This window comes from Maniola jurtina, chromosome 7 (genome assembly GCF_905333055.1).
Source record: "Maniola jurtina chromosome 7, ilManJurt1.1, whole genome shotgun sequence".
In the NCBI taxonomy this organism is placed as follows: domain Eukaryota; kingdom Metazoa; phylum Arthropoda; class Insecta; order Lepidoptera; family Nymphalidae; genus Maniola; species Maniola jurtina.
This window is the reverse complement of record NC_060035.1, coordinates 15,625,307-15,636,903: the sequence shown is the minus strand read 5'-3', so window position 1 is coordinate 15,636,903 and position 11,597 is coordinate 15,625,307.

Sequence of the window (11,597 nt, the reverse complement as noted above, 5' to 3'; positions counted from 1 at the left end):
AGATAAATTAAAATTTTTTTTAAAAGTAGGTAGGCAAAGTAAATTACGACATCGATGAAATTACGGAATGCCATGCCAACAGAACCCTGGGCTAGATAGAAATAAAGTTTTTATTGAAATAAACTTTCCAAGAAGTGTATCTACACTGGCACTGCGATGGGTGGAAATAGCTGCCGAGATACCAGCTACTCGCTACTGATACCAGCGAGCTCGCCTGCTGTCGCGCTGTTACAACAAGCAGACTTCAAGCAGATTATTATTAATTAATGAATTCGGACGTTAAACTACACCCAGAATTAGTTACCTTTACTTACTTTATTTCTAGATTAGCGTTTTATTTTTGTACCTATAAAGTATAATTTATATGGTATGGTGTACTACGTAAGTAAGGTTCATAGTTATTTATGTGTATCACTTTACAAGTGTAAATTAAAAATTTATAACACCCCCGACGATCCAAAGTATTTGAGTTTTCCAAAACATCATTTTCAAATAAATAATTATGTATTTAGGCAACGTCCATCTTGACAGCTTGACATTTGTCTATTGACATAATATTATGAACCTAACGGTTATCTAACCTTATAACCTTAAGCTGATAACTCTTAAACGGCTGAACCAATTTTTTTAGATTATAGCTAAGAACACTCTCGATCAAGCCACCTTTCAAACAAAAAAAAGTAAATTAAAATCGGTTCATTCGTTTAGGCGCTACGATGCCACAGACAGATACACAGATACACAGATACACACGTGAAACAGTGGGTTTAAATAAAAAGAGCAAATCAGTATAATCGCACTAATTTATTTTATCACTTCACTCAACACACTAATAATTACTCTCATATATTTGTTACTAATACACTTATTTACTTATTACACATTTATTACACACTTATTACATTTATTTACACAAACCGGCAGTATTTCAGCTTATAATGCGTACGATACAATAATAATCCTAAAAATGAGCTCGCATGGCTTTATATGGCGTTATCCCCACCGAAGGCATTCGGCAGTTGTTGCTGAGTGGCGTTCGGCTGTCAATGGCGCTGGCGTTGGCGTTCAATGGCCGCTAGGCTATGATTGGCCGGCGTTTGGCTCGGCTTGACTCGGATAGTCTGGTTGGCGTTGGCGCGTTGCGATTGGCTGAGGCGGTGTGGCGTTACATTCGGCCGTCCTGAAACAATGAATTGCTCCCGCAATGGGAAAATGCTTGGTTAGCTTTCTGGTAGGCAATAGCTCAATAAGGTCTTCGGTTTCAAGTTATTTATCGGAACAGTTAGCACTGTTGGATATAAGAACCGTAGGTGCTGTGATATGGCTTTAAAGAGTCTGCTCAGGCATGTACAAGCTTTGTAGCCTCGAAATCCCTTAACACTGCGGGTTCTCTTAATGCCTACCAGCTTGGTTACGAAAATGAACCTGAGTAAATGCTATCAGTGTTTACTTTTGTCGCAATGCTTGTGGGAACTTGCCACTAAATAACTAAATTCCTTTGTTATAATTAAATGAAATATTAATTTTGTCAGTTACATTATCTAGTTAGCTTTATCCTATCGCTTGCTATCCTTTACCAAGCATTTGCCTTGTTACGCATAACCTCCCCGAGTTTACTAATTTAAATTAATAGCAACATGGCATCGTGACCTAGGTAAATACCAAATTATGGATAGCACATTCTTTGAGAGTATTGTCAGTAGTCCAAATAATATCAAGTAAGCAGTTTGTCCAATCATTTTATTCGCAGTCTCACTAGGGCCTGTGGCACAACGCGTTTAACATGGTTTGGTTAGTGCTTGGCTTGGCTTGACTAGGCACTTGGCTCGTGGTAGTATCATGGAGGTCAAAACATACCTAACTATTAATCAGTCGACACTCGAAAACTCTAAAATGTCTACTAGTAAAAGCATTCTTATAGTCACTTTATAAGTTTGCTAGGATGTTTAAATAAGCCAAATTATGTATAATATTCTACGAAACTGATCGTTTTCGGCTAGTAACAGATTTTGCAAAAGCATCTGTAATAATCAAATTGTACCTATACTACTGATGAGCGATATCCTTTCGCTGTCTTACAAAATGGTTTTACAAAATGTGGTCAGTATGAATTCTACAAAATTCTAATCCAATGCTATTGGTCTGTGATCTAAACTGCAATCTTATCTACTTTAAAACCAAGACGAAACAAAAGAACATTATTTAATTTATAAATTATTATCGTTTTTCAGTTGTACTATTTTTCCACGTTTTACTTTAGAGACATTTTTGAAAGAAAAACCGTCAACAGACTGGCTTGTAGAAAGGAAGTGAATAGCTTCTCGTGAAGCTGTGAATGCTATTACTCTGACTTGAAAAGGAATCTCACTTAAATCCTTGCAGGGAGATCTCTCAACGAGCAACGAGATGAAAGTACTCCTATCGAAAGTAAAACTTGGCTTTCGAAAGTAAAAATTGGCTACCGAAAGTAAAACTTGGCTATCGAAAGTAAAACTTGGCTACCGAAAATAAAACTTGGCTACCGAAAGTAAAACTTGGCTACCGAAAGTAAAACTTGGCTACCGAAAGTAAAACTTGGCTACCGAAAGTAAAACTTGGCTACCGAAAGTAAAACTTGGCTACCGAAAGTAAAACTTGGCTACCGAAAGTAAGACCTGGCTCTAGAAAGTAAGACCTCACTACAGAAATTAAGACCTGGCTGCATAAAGTAAGACTTGGCTGCAGAAAGTAAGACCTGGCTGCAGAAAGTAAGACTTGGCGGCAGAAAGTAAGATTTGGCGGCAGAAAGTAAGACTTGGCGGCAGAAAGTACCTAAGACTTGGCGGCAGAAAGTAAGACTTGGCGGCAGAAAGTAAGACTTGGCGGCAGAAAGTAAGACTTGGCGGCAGAAAGTAAGACTTGGCTGCAGAAAGTAAGACTTGGCTGCAGAAAGTAAGACTTGGCTGCAGAAAGTAAGACTTGGCTGCAGAAAGTAAGACTTGGCTGCAGAAAGTAAGACTTGGCTACTGTCTTCACTTCGGCATCTATGTAATTCCGAAAACAGTTCACGATTGAATTTAGGTAATACAGGATCATCAGTTAAATAACAGTTTTCTATTCCATTCCTATTCCCTACTATGTAAGCTACATAACCAGGCAGGCATACTAACACCAACTGAACTCAAGATATTATGTAAAATGTCAGTCTAGTCGGCTTAGTGAAAATTCTTACGGTACGTCCGGTCCACCTGACTAACAATGAACGGCACAAAGCTAAATCATGGCTATAATTAAAAGTGCCACTTGAACTTTCTACTTACATTATGATTGGACCGACAATCTAAAGGTAGAATGATAAAATTGACTCGATTGAAAGCTTGTTGGCAAAAGTACGTAACGTACATGCTGCCTACAAGCACTACTTTTTTTCTAAAATGACAAAAGCATTATCAAAATCATAAGGATGTCTAACTGGTAATAATTATTATTACGTTTCCTCCAAGTGCCCGATTCTGCCTACATTACACTACCTATTTGTATTTACTCATACGCTGTGCCACTGGCTTGTATATTATACGAGACAGTCCCAAAGCCGTGAGTAAGATCTACTTACTATGCTCTCAATCATTCAAAGAATGTGATTTAAACTACAAGTTACAACACGTACAGACTTCATAAACACTAACTTTTAGTAAAAATAAAAGAACAGTCATACCATACAGCATAAACGCTTAACAGCGCTTATGTGACCCCAAATAGGCGACAATGCGGCGGCTTATAGATACCCATTGGCTGCAACCCTGCATCGTTAGCGCGCCACGATGAGGTGCCTCGCAGTGACGCGCTCGGCATCAGGCACACAGCGCACAGCAAAGCATCAGTGGTGACCATCGTAGGCGATGACGTTTGCACTTCACGAACTCACCAAAAATTCCGAGAAAAGAAAGATAAGCACAATATTATTGTTTGACTACAAGTAGCTCCCAGTCGATTCATAAAGTACGTCTGCCCCAATTATGAAGATCTATATTCATATTACATAACAATCATATAACCACATGAAAATCAATTTCACAAGAAACTCAAAAGTGAACATCATAAAATAATTCGATTTTACATTCAAATTGCGATCGCCATGCTATATGCAAAACTGAGTTTGAGCACACTGAAAGTGTTCATCAACCGATTCTGACGTAAATGATATTATTGTACCCTCAAAAATAATTTATAGGTACCCCACACGTACCCCGTGTTGTCTGTATGACTGCAGCGGGAATATCACTGACGACGCGAAAAAAAATAACCTTAAAGGTTTATAGAACCTTATACTATGACTGAGCCTTGTGCAAATAAAAACACTAATAGCGTCAAAGCTTGTTTCTTAAAAACTTCTGGTTGAAATTTGCGGGTAGTCTGAGAACTATTGTTACCATCCGATATACTAGATTTTTTTTTTTTAATTAATTGCTGCAAAAGTAGGGATTAGGTGTTTAATCAGTATGTATTTGTGTCAGTTTATAACCTCTCAACAACTTTAACCGATTTTGATAAATGATACGTCATTCGTCTTGATGGCGTGTGTGTCAATGGATACATAAAATTCTTTAAACAATCAATGTGGTGGATTGCATACGATTTAATGTAAGAGCCGAAAAAATATGCAGCGCAAACAGCAGTCGGGAGTTTTTATTTTTTTACTATTTAACTTATTGAATTACTTGTTAACTTTTTCGTACCGGTAGCACTCTAGAATTAAACTGCGAATTCAAATTGCGGGTATCTCGGCGAGATGCAACGTGAAAAGTGGATGGTTGAGCGGGTTTTTACCTAATTCGATAAAAAGTTGACTAAATAAATTGGTTGAAATTTTAGCATTAGTATTTACCGCCTTTATTTCATCAGTTATATATATACAGCACGTGTATTTTTGTTAGGAAAACTGTAAATAAAACAATACACACGAATATCACATTCACAAAAATTAAAACTAAAACTCGTCGAGCTAGCTACCTTGCCTTACCCAAAACTAGAACAATTTAAAAAAAATGTACACTCATTCAATCCATTTAAAACTGAATAATTAGCTGCTCACATTATGAGTAATGCGAATTACTTCAGCAAATGCGCTGAATGAGTAATTCATTAAATGGCGAATATTGTAAACTTTATTTTCTCATGTAAATGACCTTTTTTTATGAGAATACGTCTTTAAACCTAAATCTTTATTTGACGGTCAGATATGCCACAAATTATAGTTATATTTTTAGCTTCAGCTATCACTCAAACCATTCACTCTATCCGCGAGCGTATAATGACCACCTATCATAACCCGCGTGCCCTAATACTACTTTCATAACCTCAAACCGGGTGTTAGCAATATTAACCTTTCACGGTCATCTCATCAGTAGAGGTTACAAACACGATCAACCCCATTACACTATGCATCAATATCATTAAAAACGGGATTAAAATTTGAAATGGAATAATGGATGGATCATACCTCAGTTATTACGCGTAGAAGTTGAGGGTAGGTTGCCATCGGGCGTAGAAACCATGCACGCTGCAGATGAATGTACCTCCGGTTCAAAACTCTTCTAAGGACCTTCCGGGCCCCAGAAGTGGACGATCTTCATTGTCGCTTGATTTTTACACGGTGATTCGTTTCCCTCTTGCGGAGGAACAAAGTAGCCGGCATGTATTTGCCGAATCGTTAATTGGCGCGATTATGCATCATAACTTTCTTTATTAATCCCACTTCTGAGATGAAACAGTGGGTTTAAATAAAAAGAGCAAATCAGTATAATCGCACTAATTTATTTTATCACTTCACTCAACACACTAATAATTACTCTCATATATTTGTTACTAATACACTTATTTACTTATTACACATTTATTACACACTTATTACATTTATTTACACAAACCGGCAGTATTTCAGCTTATAATGCGTACGATACAATAATAATCCTAAAAATGAGCTCGCATGGCTTTATATGGCGTTATCCCCACCGAAGGCATTCGGCAGTTGTTGCTGAGTGGCGTTCGGCTGTCAATGGCGCTGGCGTTGGCGTTCAATGGCCGCTAGGCTATGATTGGCCGGCGTTTGGCTCGGCTTGACTCGGATAGTCTGGTTGGCGTTGGCGCGTTGCGATTGGCTGAGGCGGTGTGGCGTTACACACGTCAAACTTATAACACCCCTCTTTTTGGGTCGGGGGTTAAAAATAAAAGCAAAACTCCGGGCGTAGTAGCGAGGAGGATACGAGATCGAATCTAGTCGATTTTATTAAATTCTCATTTTTGACCTCTCGTAGCTTTGTCGTAGCTACTCTACGTCTTCGTAGCAAACAAAAAATAACCGTTTATTATTTTATTTTTGTCATAATATTTGGTAAATCCCTCCATAGTCTAGTTTATTTATTGGATAACGTCATGAGAAATAATGATAAATCTGATATTCCTAAGCGGCGGGCGTAACTTACAAAGTAATTTTATGACACATGCGTACATTGTAGTGGCATCTGTTGTAAAGCTTTAGAACTCGGAACCGAAAGACAAGAGGGCGCGGGCGGGCCAACAGTGTGACCCGCCAACTCGCCGCCCGGCGCGCTGCGAGGCGAGATCCCCGCGCCGAAGTTCTACCGAACACCACAAGATGGCAGTTTATGGTATTTTCCTACTTTTGAATTTGATAAATATTATTACTTTATTATAAACTAGGAAAACTAGGATAAAAATAATGACGCACGCTGAAAAAAATATTAAAATTCAACCCATTTCAACCGAGATTGACAAAGTTACAGGCATTTTAATTTTGGAGTGGGAGGGTCTTCTATCTCTTTCTCGCAAAATGACTGTCTAATCTGAAATATTTAAATGCTTATAACTTTGTTGTTATTTGATCAATTTAATTAGTTTTTTCAGTTTACGTCATTATTTTTATCCTAGTCTATACTAATATTAAAAAGAGGAAACCTTTGTATTTTTGTATGTTTGTATTGAATAGGCTCAAAAACTACTGGACCGATTTCAAAATTTCTTTTACCATTACTTAGACTTTAGAGGGATTCTTCCGAATCCGTATAGGCTATATTTTATCCCGGAAAATAGATAGGATTTTTCGTGGTAGTGTCCACCCGTGCTAAGCCGGGGCGGGTCGCTAGTTTATAATAAAGTAATAAAAAAATTTGAGTAAAATACGCTATTGTACGCATCGTAGTCATTCCAGGCCTATGTTCCAGGCTCTACTTGCAATTAGATTCTCTAATCAGCAAGTTAGTTTCATAAACTTATTGAAATTAAAATTTAAAAACATGACTACCCTGCTATATTGATTTTTATTTTCAAAAATGCCAATGTCACTGGATTCTAATGATACTCCAGTCTCCATACATTCAAATCTGTTCGGGCACGATTCCTGAAAATATTACAAACAAGATTACCTTCAGACCGTTTTTTGGGCAGTCGTGTTAAAAAAAAAAGTTGTGTAGTGAAAGTAATAAAATTTTCAAAAGAAAAATAAAACCGACTTCAAAAACCACAAACACTAAAAAGTAAAAAATATTTTTTGTTTCTACACGTGTACCTAATGTATTATTTATTTATTTTATTTTTTTATTTTTTTATTTTTTTTGGAGACACACAGTATTAACAATAAACAATAAACAAAACAAATACAAAGCACACACACCAAAACAGTCTCCAAAGAAAAGTTAACACAGAATTAAACACACAATAGTCGGGAAAAGAAGGTACATAGAAAAAGAACAGAAAATAGGTGGATAACATAAATAATAAAGTAAAAACAAAAACGAAAAAAAAAACTGACTAGTGAAGCTAGTTAGTTTTGGATATAATATATGATCAAACGAACTTGCAAAGTGAAGTTCGATCGATATTATATGAGTACGCTTCATTCGAAGATATAACTAACAAAATGGTAGTACCTTTACCTTGCAGGCAACACTTCGCACTTTTAGAAAAGAGAAAGTCAATTTATTTTATCTCTTGTGGGTAGGCTCTGTGACGGTTCGTCATTCTTTTTAGAGTAAGTAAATAACTACCAGGAACAAAATTTTCCTGATAAGGGTTTGGGTTCGGGAGGGTGTATATATCTTCGAATGAAGCGTACTCATATAATATCGATCGAACTTCACTTTGCAAGTTCGTTTGATCATATATTATATTTCGTCGCTTCATTCTTCAGATATAACTAACAAAATGGTAGATGTTTAGAGAGGAAAATTTTGCATACTTAAAAGTGAAAAATAAACAACCAAACAGTAAACAGTGTTTAGCTAAACAAATCACATTTTATATTAGGTAACAAAATAAATCTTACGCATTTATTTGATAGGTATACAAAGAAAGGTAAGTTTTTAAACCAACTAGGTAAATAAGTCATTACTTATTAGATATTCTATATTGTAGTCTATTCCTGTCACTAGGAAAACCTAATTACGTTTCCCTAGGTAATAAAATAGACTTGGCCAAGACACCGTCATCTATACTCTGCGATGGTAAAATTTGGCAAAGGACAGTGAGCTGCTTGTCCAACTGACAGTTTTCCTAATGGTATCCACCGAAATACCGGAGGCGCGCGGCGCGGATGTGGCAGCGTGGCGCATGCTGTGCGCGCTGACCACCGACACATCCACGCCACTTTCGTCCAACACTTGTTTAATCCACCTGCTGATGGTTTGGGCGGTCGCGGGTCTGAACGGTCGTTTGAATGTTAATACCAGGTTATTCGAAGTTACTGATCTAATCTTCTTGGTGAGGAATAAATAGTCCTCTATGACGGTAGCGTGACAAATGACCTATTCTCATTAAAATAAGGTAAAAACAATACCGGCTGCTCACGTCCAGCTGCGGAAGTTTTAATTACGTCTGATATCCCGATTACGATTAATTACGATTAACGCCCGTGAGACCTAAGTACTTATCAATATATTATCCAATTTTATTAGCGAAAGAGTTTGTCCTCGATGTGCTGTGCACAGAGCAAATATCAATTTTTCGGTGATTTTCTCTAACGAAAAATTGGGTATCCAATTGGCGATATTTAATACTAACTGTGGGTCTCAAGTGGATGAATACTTCGATGTGGCTGGTCTTAACTTATAGGCACCTTTAAGTAATCGTTTCCCCGTCGCTGGTAGTTAAATGACTAGGTACCTAAAGTAAAGACCGTGCGGAACGGTGGGTGCAGGGAGCAGTATGCGGCACCTTTATTAAATTGTTCAGTTAAAAATATCATTATAGACGAAAGTGAACACTTGTAGGGGTCGAGTTTATTACCGAGACAGAACTGCCACCATATTTATAGGTCCCGCTGTATTGATCTAAAGTATTTTTAGATAAGGATGCCATGATTAAGTCAAGTGCCTGTTTTCGCAATAAGCTCCCCAGCCTGCCCCGGATGCGTCTCTGAAAATTTCCAAGTCAAAATTAGGACTCATAAGTGTATTTGATGTGGTAGGAATGTTATTCGACCGCCACATCAAATCTGGCAAGATATCCACGTTGGATTTTAAAACTTACATCGTAACTTTTGTGCTTATTAAGAACCAGGCATTTCAGTCTTTCTAATTTCTTCGTATATAACCAGCCATATCTTGCAGCTGGGCAGACTGAGGTGAGAACACCTAATAGTTGAGCGAAATCCCTAATAGTACCATTCGGTAGGTATAAAATTTGTTAAGGTCCAGCTTGCACTTTAACAAACATCCCATACAAACTAAACAAACAAAGGCATTTCGTGGCTATTTATTGTAATATAAAGTGATGTTTATTATTATGTTTTTTTTTTTTTTTTTTTTTAATAAATGGATGTTTACCAAAACTGTACCAATAGATTTGTTATAGAACCTAGTTTATTTTCACAAAAATTTTTGATTGAACTTATGCTTTATTCAATACAACAAATCATGTTATTAATATGATTCGTAAAACTAGGTACGGGAGATTGATCACTACAAAATAAATAAAATAGTTTTTGTAAACATGATACATTAAATGTTGAGACGAAAGATTGATTTATTTTAAACATGTATTCAATTACGTGAAAGTCTTTTCTATGATGGTAAATTTGTAGCTTGAAATCTTAGATTTCTTGGTTTTAGTGGAAGCTTACCCTTAACTAGGTTCAAAATATTGTTTGGCTAATCTGAGGGAAGCGATATTGTCCTATCAACTGTGTTGTACATAAACCCTAAAAACCTGTTGAGGGTGTAAATTACTTTTATCGTAATTAATTACGAAACCTAAACAATTTAGTAACCTTACAGTTTCGTTTACGTTTCTAAGACATTTGTCAAAGCTGTCCACAATGCACTTAATGTCGTCTAAATACACGACTGATTGAAATACGATATATCCGCATACCTTAGATAACTAACTACCTCCTTCATTATTAATTTTGTAAACGTCCGTCGGGCGGAACATAGACCATAAGGCCGTTTTCCCACTAGACACGGCACCACATTTTTCCCGTCTGCTTGTGTCCTGGTGTCAATGTCATTTTTGTTCTCGTTTGTCGTGTGGTGCGGTGTCGTTCAGTGGGTAAACGGTCCATAGAAATGTATGGCACTCGGAGTCGTCACAGTATTATGTCGTGCCGTGCGGTGTGCACTGTGCAGTGGAAAACGGCGTAAGGCATCACATTTAACTCGTAAGTTAGGTATTATTTGCGCATTTCCGTTTTCGAATGGAAATCGTAAATATTTATGTTGGGCACACGTTACTGGGACTAGTAAGTAGGACTCTTTAAGATCTATGGTGGCCATGAAGCCGTTTTTTGGTATCATTTTGATGCCGTTCTATGATCTTCCATCTTAAATTGAGAATTGGAAACGTATTAATTTAACTGTCAAAGATTGAGAATAAACCTATGGCCGCCGTTAGATTTTTTGAAGCTAAAAAGGTGTTAGAAATAAACTGATCTTTTTGAGGTTTATACTTTCTAATAGCTCCTAATTCTAATAATTTCATAATGGCCAATGCCATTTCCCGTTTTTCTCCAACTGAGAAGGTATTATGAGGGATATCATATTGCACTACTTTATGAGTGAATGGTAGGTAGGTATACCGTAACCGTTGCGAACCCAATCTAAAACTACAGAATTTTTAGTAATCCTAAGCCAACAATTATTGAAATGCTGCAGTTTGCCAGCGTGTACCTGTGTTAGCGCCGCGTTGGGGCGCGCCTGTTGGTGGCGTCCGTCGCGCTTGGAGACCAAGATGAGTTCCGCGTTGACGGTGGCGGCTGCGTCATCGGCCGTGCGCGGCGATTCTGGGTTCGGACTTCGATGTCGAAGTTTTCCCTTTTTTGATTTGGAGTCCCTGTTTCTCAATGGCCTTTGAGGCTTTTATTTTTTCCAGGTACTTAAGTGTATTTCCGAAAGGAATTACAGATATTGGTCCCGAATTACAGATAAAAAGGATTTATCTAGTCCCGGGGTGATCAGTTTCGATCTTACTTGTGTCTCAGTAAAGTGAAGATCGGTAAGTATTCGGCAGCTATCCGATAAAAATTTTAAACGCTTGTACCTTGTCACCATCGGTCAATAACAAGGTCATCGCTTTATTTATGGCCGTTATACCTAGGCCCAACGTAT